General features: G+C 50.6%; 1 protein-coding gene and 1 pseudogene across 1 annotated transcript in view; one reads left to right on the forward strand and one right to left on the reverse strand.

Moving 5' to 3' along the window:
- Positions 1–9,913, forward strand: part of DDO (D-aspartate oxidase) — a 27,289-nt gene that overhangs the window by 12,458 nt on the left and 4,918 nt on the right. The window lies entirely within an intron of this gene.
- LOC110596626 lies at positions 267–841 on the reverse strand (annotated as a pseudogene).

Raw genomic sequence — 9,913 nt, forward strand, 5'->3', positions numbered from 1 at the left:
GAGTAGCCAGAATTACAGGCATGCGCTACCACGCCCGGCTGATTTTTTGATTTAGTAGAGATGAGGTCTCGCTGCCCAGGCGGGTCTCAAACCCGCGGGCTCAGGCAATCCACTCACCTCAGCCTCCCGAAGGCGCGGGATTACAGGCTGAGCCACCGAGCCCAGCATGATTTGTTTTTTGAGGTAAAGCACTGTCTTATTTTTGGGCACAGCAAGATTCCACACACCCTCAATTTCAAGAAGAAAAATATTTTATTTTCTTTTTGTTGTTGTAAATCAAAGTACTACTTTATTAAATGGGTTGCTTTATACAATATGAACATCAATGTAATTACAATTGTAAAAACATTTTTTATAACAAGGATTGACTGATTTTCAGATTTCCAAATCAGGGTCAATTGTGCATTTACACAGAATTGTCTTTGCGTGAAGTCCAAAAGGGAACAGCATAAAAATGAGTGTTTCTGTAGTCCTTTTATTTTTGCTGATCAGCACTTTTTTAGAAAAGCAGCTGCAGGTCTATGACCTGAGGTCTGAGAAATAGCAAAGTCAAAGGTGACATGAAGTCACCTGTCAACAATGTTATGCCTGAACGTCGACTAATTCTGAGAAAGTGGAGCCTTAGGAGATTTGCTCTCATAATGCTGCTTGAAGGTTTTAGGGTCTGGCATTTGTGTCCTACAGACAGTGCAGGTGTGTATTAAGGCAGCTACGGCAGCAGCCTTTCGGTCATGTTCTTGTTTCTTCTTCTGTCCTGCTTGTTTTTTGGCATTTTTCTGCTGAGACGGAATCTTCTGCTGTCCATGAGCCATATCTGGGTCGGGACAGTCTTGCGTTGGAGAGACTGCTTGTTGAGAGGCCTGGGAAGGTCGTCGAAGGGAGAGGAACGGGGTGTGTGCCCAGCACTGATGGGCCTTCTGACCTCCTGGCCTCCTCTGCCGTCTAAGGAGGGGAGAGAGGAGAGTCGGGAGCACAGCAGCACAACCTCGCACGCCTGCTGCCGCCTCCTATTTTCTTTTCATGATCAGTTCCCTCCACCTTTCCCTTCATACAAACTGGAGGCTAGGCCACAGTTAAAATGAATGAATTCAGTGCCCAATTCAGTGGTCTTCGCTCGTTCTTTCATTTCTTTCCCTCTGGCATCTGAAGTCTGTTACCGTTTAAATCCTGATTTTGAGCGTAGCTAAAGAACATGCCAGTCTCAGACCTGCCCCTACCATGACCACCAAGCAGGCCAAACTTATGTTTAGACTCCCTAGATTCCCAGGAGTGCTGCATCTTAATATGGCAGCATGAGTCCGGGTGCTGTGGCTCATGCCTGTAATCCCAGCATTTTGGGAGGCCGAGGTAGGATCACTTGAGGCCAGGAGTTCGAGACCAGCCTGGGCAACATAGTAAGATCTTATCTTTACAATACAATAAAATAAAATAAGATAAAAAATAGGCAGACATAGTGGAGCACACCTGTAGTCCCAGCTATTCAGGAAGCTGAAGTGGAAGATTCACCTGAGCCCAGGAGGTCAAGGCTGTGGTGAGCTGTAATTGTGCCACTGACTCCAGCCTGCCTAGACAACAGAATGAGATCTTGGCTCAAAAAAGAAAAAGAAAAAAAAAAAGTCTTAACATGGCAGCGAGGAGGCTTAAGTACACAACAGGAAGCGTTCTCCCCCTGTACCCCCTCTTGAAAATAGTTGTCGCTTGGCCACCCCTTGGGCTCAGTGGTGTACACGGTGGCATGGCCTTCCTGTAGGATGCTAAGGCACCCCGTGGAAGAGGGCAGGGAATAAGGGCATCTTAGGTCCCCAGAACATGGACTAGAAATAGGAGAGAGCTCTGGCCGGGTGAGCCTGGAGCTCCTCCCCTCACTTTCTCAAGAAGAGGGCCAAGGCCGGGCAAAGGCTAGACCAGGGTCCTCCAGGCACCCAGCGGGAGGACGTACAGCTCAGATGAGCTGGGGTGAGGCTGAGCCCTAGTCATAGACTTGAGCTTAGGGCTATTCAGGGAAGAAGTATGGAGGTTTCTCCCAGCCTTTCACTGAAGCACTGGATATACGAAGGGACCCACAAAAAGCTGGAACTTGTTTATACAAAATTGTGTATTTATTCTTACATGTTTAAACTCCAGTGTCCTCCAAGGTACTCCTCGCTGGATGCAATACATCTATTGGCACGCTTTTTCCACTGCTCAAAATGTTTTTGAACTCGTCCATGTTGATGCCTGTTAGTGCTTCTGCCGTTTTTTCCTCCACCTCTTCCACATCGGCAAAAACGTTTCCCTTTCAGGATGTGTTTCATCCGGGGAAACAAAAAACAAGTCGCTTGGGGTGAGATGGGGTGAAGAGGGAGGATGTGGTACCGATGTCCTGCTGTTGGTGGTCAAAAATGGCTGAGCACTCAGCGCAGTGTGGGCAGATTGTTCGTGTAAATTCCCCATCACGATATTCGCAGACGCGTTGAAAGACTCTCCAAAAACAAAATTCACTGAAGCTGCCCGCAGCCTCTCCCCACAATGCTCGCTGATCCACAGATGCCAGCGGGTTCCTAGAACACTTACCCAGGGGGGGAAGCCTGAAGCAAGGGGTCTCCCCTCCAAAAGATAATTCCGGTTGTTTTCGGGTTCCCCAGGTAGAGTCTAGAAATAAGACTTTAGTGGGATTTCTCCTGGGAGAGAGGGCTTATTGTTTTCATCTTACTTTAAGAACATGCAGTTGATACAGTCCTCGGATGATAAGAGTGTTGGGGCAGGGAGGGGCGAGAAGGTCCAGGGCACCCGGCGGGATGTCACTGCCGCCCTACCCTCAGGGTCCAGTCACTGCCTCTTAGGAGTCCCCTAAGTCTCTCTGTCCGCCTGGTGCTCTCTGCCTCACCGGCAGCTTTCTCCTCTGCGGTGGGGGATGGAGGGTCCCCACGCAGGCCCAGAGGGAGCGCCAGGTCCCTTCCCTGCAAGGCTGTCATCCCTCTCCCACTCTTACAGGGGTGAAGGTTTTAGCTCTGGGGCAGCCCTCAGTCATTGTTGTGCCCAAATGAATATTATCTGGACACCTTCTTCTGCTTCCAAAGCGCCACCTTCTAGAAAACAGGCCTTGTAGTCCCACGTTAACTGTATTTTGGGGCCTGACCTCTGTCCGTGGGTTGCGGGCCTGGGAACAATCTCGCTGTCCTCTCTCGGGTTTTGCTCCACTGAAAATGAACTTGAGCCACTGGTGCCTCGTGCCCAGAGCCATGCCTGACTGCAGTGCCACAGGGCCTCATGACCCAGCAGGTGACGACCATGCCTTGAGCACGCTGCTTCCCATCTGTGTCTGGGTTACAAGAGCCAGGGAGGAAAGGACCGGGGGGCTGCCCTTGTCCCCATAGAGTCCTGGGAGGCCTTCTCCAGCCCACTTGTTTGATACACATGTCCAGCAGGACAGCGGGCAGGGACAGTCAATGGCAGGGGGACAGCCTGGAGGAGGAAGCCTTTGTCCTGACTAGCTCCTCACCCCCCTGCCCCTAATACTTCTGCTTCCTCCTGCCCCCTAAAGTGGGGCCTCCACAGAGAGCATGCAGATGACCTCTCTCTGGGTGGATTCAGTGTCCCCCAGCCCCCAGAGCCCAGCATCTGACCAGATGGCCGGCAGATGTGGTGGGCGAGAGACCATGCCGGGCCGGGACACCTCCAAGACACACTTTCCGAGGCAAGGAGTTCAGGCCCGGTAGCAGGCAGGGTGGCATCTCGGGGTGGGGCAGCACCAGGGCCCCTGTGGCTGCAGCCTCTCACCTCCCCCGCCAGCCCAGATGGGAAGCCCACCCTTCGCGCTCAGCCTCCCACTCAGGGCCTATTTTGTGGCCTCCCACGCTTCTTCCTCACAATGTGAGTGTTCAGCCTTCAGTGTTCTGACTCAGACATGAGTGCTTTGCTCAGCAAAGTCACCCAGCACTACCTCTGCAATCATATAGACCTCCCCAAAATGTGCTTTGTGCTACAAATTAGATTTTCAAAAAATGGAAGAGATCGGTTCCATCTTAAAAAAAAAAAAGCCCAATAATATACAGAACAGACAATAAAAAACCCTTGGAGGTCTAATCACCTATGCAAATTGGGTGTTATGTCCTCTGGCAGTGGAGTCACAGTCTGTTGCTGTTTTTACTTGCCCTTTCCCTGGAATCACAGAGGCAGTATGTCTCTGCCAGGCAGCCCACCCGAATCAATCATCCCAGAGGGGCCACGGTTGTCCTGCCTTTGATGCTATCCAGAAGACAGAGTGGCAGATTTCTGGGCAGGGCCAGTGCCTCGGACACACTGATTTCTCTCCAAGAGGCCCTGTGTGACCCCAGCTCTGAGCACATGGCTCTCTTCCCCCTCATCTAGTGAGGCCTCCTTGTCACCTTCTCTGCCTCCCGTCCCTTCCTTGTCCCGTGTCTTGTGTTCTCCCACTTGGCTTGACTCACAGCGACGCCTCTGAACAGCTCTCCGGCAGCTGCACAGAGTATGAATCAGCCACGAGATGGGTTGTCCCAGCCTTGCAAAGGTCCCATCCTGGGTGGGCAGACCCTTGCTCCCCGCCTGGCACAACCAAGGCCTGCAGGGCTCAGTTGTCCCTGCCCAGTGCCCCGGGTTTTCCTCCCCTTCCCCCCCAACCCCTGACCCTGGTCAGGAAGGTGGGACAATGATGATGATAGCAACCAGGTTAGTAGGGAGCAGGTGGAGACCAGGGCCTGCAGCAACTCTGGGGGCTTCAGTAGCTGCTCTGGAGGCAACTGCGAGGTGATCTTGGTCGCCACGACCCTGCAAGACAAACTAAGGATGCGTGGTGGCTCCCCTCCAAGACCACACTGCCCATCGAAACCCTGGGCCTCATCACACTCTCCTGTCTCAGAGGGACTGGAAGCTGTTCCTGGTCCAAATGGGGCCTAGGCGGATGAATACAAGTTCACAGGGTGGGTGAGGCAGGGATTCTTGAAAGTACAGAATGGAATACAGCTTAATGGCTATGATAGCAAGGGAATGAGTGAGAATGGTCACCAGGTGAGATGACGCTGCCAGTCAACATCAGACTAGAACTACTGAATCGCCTTGTAGACCTAAAATTCTAACTATTATAAACCATGTCAGATATAGCTAAATTGTCACCATGAAAAAGCAGTGGGTTTTTCTCATGAATGTGTTATTTGCCAACTGAGACTTTAAATTGGCTTTCTCTCTTTTTTTCTTGTTTTCAAACAGACTCAAAATCGTTAATTTTCTGATGGCTTTTAAGAAGTCATCATGCGGCCAGGTGCGGCAGCGCACACCTCTAATCCCAGCACTTTGGGAGGCTGAGTAAGAGGATTGCCTGAGCCCATGGGTTCGAGACTAGCCTGGGCAACTTGGTGAGACCTCATCTTTACAATAAATCAAAAAATTAGTCGGGAGTGGTGGCATGTGCCTGTAGTTCCAGCTACTTGGAAGACTGGGGCTGAAGGATTGCTGGAGCCCAGCAGGTCAAGGCTGGGTGGCCGTGAGTGTGCCACTGCACTCCAGCCTGGGCGACAGAGCAAGACTTCAAATAAAAAAAATAAAAAAAAAAAAGAAACCATCATACTTCACAGTTGACGCAAGGAGTAATTTACTACAAAATTGACTACATCTAATAAATGCATAAAGCATCCTACTACTACTTTTTAATTTATTTTTATCTATTTTATTCAATAGCCTTGGGAGGTGCAAAATGTTTTTGGTTACATGGTTGCATTTACATCTAAGAAAACTTTTATGTAAAATATCTCCCAGAGTCATCCCTGCCCTTGGGCCCCCAAGCACCAGACCGGTCCCCACCATCCTGGGGACGCAGCTTCAAACGTGGCTTCCAAGCTCCTCATTCCAACTTTATTTATTTATTTATTTTGAGTTGCTTGTCACTCTGTTGCCCAGACTGGAGTGCGGTGGCACAATCATGGCTCACCACAGCCTTGACATCCTGGGTTCGAGCAATCTTCCTGCCTCAACCTTCTGAGTAACTGGGACGACAGGCAGGCACCACCATGCCCGGCTTTCTTTTTTTTTTTTTTTTTTTTTTTTTTGTAGAGATGAAATCTTGCTATGTTGCTCAGGCTGGTCTTAAACCCCTGGGCTTAAGTGATCCTCCTGCCTCAGCCTCTCACTGTGCTGGGATTCCAGGCATGAGCCACCCAGCTTCTCAAAGGGTTTCCATAGAGATGATGTTGCCCAGGCTGGTCTTGAACTCCTGGGCTCAAGCAATCCTCATATCTGGGTCTCCCAAAGTCCTGGGATTGCAGACTGAAGAGCGGCGCCTGGCCTCATTCTGACTAACTTTAAAAGACAGATGCCACCTTGGTAGCCACAGGACTTCCTGGCATCAGAGGAGAGCTGGGCTCTGCCCAGAGGTGGGAGAGGAGTCCCCTTTCCAGCTCTGAATCCCTGGCTCTAAGGCAGACCAGCACAGAATCGTGTCTTCAGCCTTGGGCCTCTCCCTCTAAGGGAGGAGGCTCCAGGCTGCCTGGGGAGCCCCTGGAGAGTGGACCCCCTATGCCATTCTCTCATCCTTTCACCTTCCCGGCTTGCAACTCGTTTCCCAAAAGCAGTCTGACCTTGCAGAGAAGCAGCTTGGTCTTTCTGCGGATGGTCACTCAGGTTGTACCGCAAGGTAGTCTCCGTTCTAAGATGAGAGTTTTTACTGTATGTTTGCATAACCCGGAGGCCTATTTGAATACTGTTGAGTCATGCAGAAGTTTGCGCGTTTTTCACTTGCCCGTGGAGTGCAGATGTCACACGATGGCTGACTGGTCACAGTTCAACACATTTTCCCACTCTCGGGCTGACTGATGGGGTTCATCGTGGATTAAAGCGTCTAAAGGGTCTTCCTCAAAGCCCGATGGTCCTTCGGAGCGCGGAAAACCGCTCAGGTCAAAATAGCCCTCTTTGAAACCACAGAACCATTTTCTTGCCATGCAGTCCCCAGCGGCATTCTTCCTGGACCCAGCACAACTGTCTCGAGCCACCTCCACTGCCTTGACTCCTCTGTGACATTCAAACACAAGAACATGTCGGAGCGCTTGTTTTTTTCCACTTCACACTCCGTCTTCTTTAGTCCACAAATAGCACTGACTGACTTTCTTCAAATCTCCACAATGCAAGGCATCTTCACAAGCACAACATTGTCACTCCAAATGACAAATGACAGACGATAAACAAACTCCCAGCACCGCAGTGCTGCCATGCCAAAAACAAACGCTGCAAATTTATGCACCAACCTAGTGTTTTCAGAATAAAGGTACAATCTGCCTCCAAGGACTGTTAACACGCCTGCCTTTGGGAAGATAGGAACCGCTTAGAAATTTTAAACGACAAAAACATTTTCCCCCCACTTTCTCCTCATTAAGTTTTCCAAACAATTCTGGTCTAAGTTTTAGCAAAACTCGTCCTGTCTCTGCAGGCTGTACTCTCCTTGCTGCCCTCACCTCCCACTCGACTCCTGGGCTCAGGGGATCCTCCCACCTCAGCCTCCAGAGTAACTGGGACTATAGGCACACGCCACCACACCCCACTAATTTTTTAAATTTTTTTTGTAGAAACGAGGTCTCACTCCATTCCCCAGGCTGGTCTCGAACTCCTGGGCTCAAGTGATCCTCCTGCCTCAGCCTCCCACAGTGCTGGGGTGGCAGGCATGAACCACCAAACCACGAAAGGCTCCTATAGCCCCCACGGCCTCCAGGGCTGCAGTCGAAGCAGCCCCTCACACTGGCTGACTAGCTCCCACACTCCATCCTGCTGCCCACGGATCTCCCCACCAGAACCTCCAATGCCCTGCTTAGTGCTTTCTGCGATTTCTCTCACGCCATCGCTTCAGCTTGGCCAGAGGGTGAGAAGTGGGGTATGGGAATTGCCTCTAATTCCAAGAGTGGAGAGGGCACGAGGGGGCTCTTTGCCTGGAAGGTAGAGGGTGTGCGTGTCAGGAAGTGCTTAATGGACCTTGTCCTTCTTTGGGGCACAACCAACTCCATTTCCTCCTTGCTGAAACTCCCAGTGGATGGAAGGTAGAGCCCTGAAGACAACTGTTCCCCCATGCTTATGGGTCAGGCCGATGGTAGTCTGGCAGACAAATGACTGAGGCTTGGAGAAGTAGGCACTTTGATGTTCCAGGGTGAGGCCCCTTGGTTCCCTCAACCCCAATTTCTCATGAGAGGTTGAGACAGTGGTCTTCTGTCTCTCCAGGACGAGATCTTGCTCAGTTACAGGAAGCTCCAAGAGGAAAGTCACCACGCTTCTTATACTCTTTTTTTTTTTTTGAGTCGGAGTCTCACTCTGTCGCCCAGACTGGAGTGCAGTGGCCGCTCCCGGCCACCACAGCCTCGACCTGCTGGGCTCTGGCGATCCTTCCTCCTCAGCCTTCCAAGTAGCCAGAATAACAGGCATTTGCTACCACGCCTAGCTGATTTTTTTGATTTATTGTAGAGATGAGGTCTCGCGGCCCAGGCAGATCTCGAACCCACGGGCTCAGGCAATCCACTCACCTCAACCTCCCAAAGGCACGGGATTACAGGCTGAGCCACCGAGCCCAGATGCTTCTTATACTCTTAACCGTAACACCCCAAACTTTCAGAATAGCCAGTTCACATGGTGGAAGAAGCAGTGCAGACACTTGGTCACCTGTTTATATCCAGCTTCTTTATGCACTGGTGCCATCCTAATGCATTGCTTGTGGGATGTAAAATAATGACCAGTAGCACCATGCAGTGGTGTTGCAACAGCCTAAAGTCGACCAGCCTCTGGGCACATTCAGTAAATTTCCTCCCGGCGTTCAAAGCCTGGGAAGGACCCAGCGCAGCAAGCCTTTCCAACTGCCCTGCCACTGTGATAGTTGCAGAAATCTCCAGGTACAAGGACTTGCATGAGCAGCTTGACCAGCAGGGGAACCTTGAAATGGAAAAGGAAGACATTTGCATTTATTGAATTCTTACCAATCATCACAACAATGCTATGAGCTAGGTACTCTTATTCCTAGGTGACAGTTGAGGGAACAGCTCAGTGAGTTTAAGAAATTTGCTTAGGCTGGGCTCAGTGGCTCAGCCTGTAATCCCAGCACTTTGGAAGGCCGAGGTAAGTGGATTGCCTGAGCCCACGGGTTCGAGACCCGCCTGGGCAACTTGGCGAGACCTCATTTCTACAATAAATCAAAAATCAGCTGGGCGTGGTAGCGCGCACCTGTAGTTCCAGCTACTTGGAAGGCTGAGGCGCAAGGATCACTGGAACCCAGCAGATTGAGGCTGTGGTGGCCGGGAGCGGCCATTGCATTACAGTCTGGGTGACGGAGTGAGACTCCAACTCAGAAAAAAAAAAAAAGAAATTTGCTTAAATCCCAAGGCTGGTAAATGTTCTTATTTCCCTGAATTAGGAAAATAATGCTAAATTTTAATTAGAATGGCTGGAGCAGGCCAGGCTCGGTGGCTCAGTTTGTAATCCCATCCCTTGGGAGGCCGAGGCGAGTGAACTCTCTGACTCCGCGGATTCGAGACCAGCTCGGGCCACTTGGCAAGACCTCATCTCTACAATAAAATAGAAAATAGCCAGGCATGGTAGCACGCGTCTGTAGTTCTCACTATTCGGAAGGCTGAGGTGGAAGGATCGCCGGAGCCCAGCAGGTAGACCCTGGGGTGGCCGTGAGTGTGCGTGCTACTGCACTCCAGCCTGGGCGAAGGAGTGAGACTCCACCACACACGAAAAAGAATGGCTGGAACACAGAACATAATGCTCAGATATTAGCACATGGAATCTACAGTCTATTAAAAAAAAAAAAGCAAAACCAAGATAATGTTCAAATAATGATCAATTTAAAATGTTTAATTAAAATGTCATTCTTGGATTGCCTGAGCCCGCAGGTTCAAGACCTGCCTGGGCAACTTGGTGAGACCTCATCTCTACAATAAATCAAAAA

This window comes from Carlito syrichta, unplaced genomic scaffold (genome assembly GCF_000164805.1).
Source record: "Carlito syrichta isolate Samal-C Ts95f unplaced genomic scaffold, Tarsius_syrichta-2.0.1 Scaffold311768, whole genome shotgun sequence".
Lineage (NCBI taxonomy): Eukaryota > Metazoa > Chordata > Mammalia > Primates > Tarsiidae > Carlito > Carlito syrichta.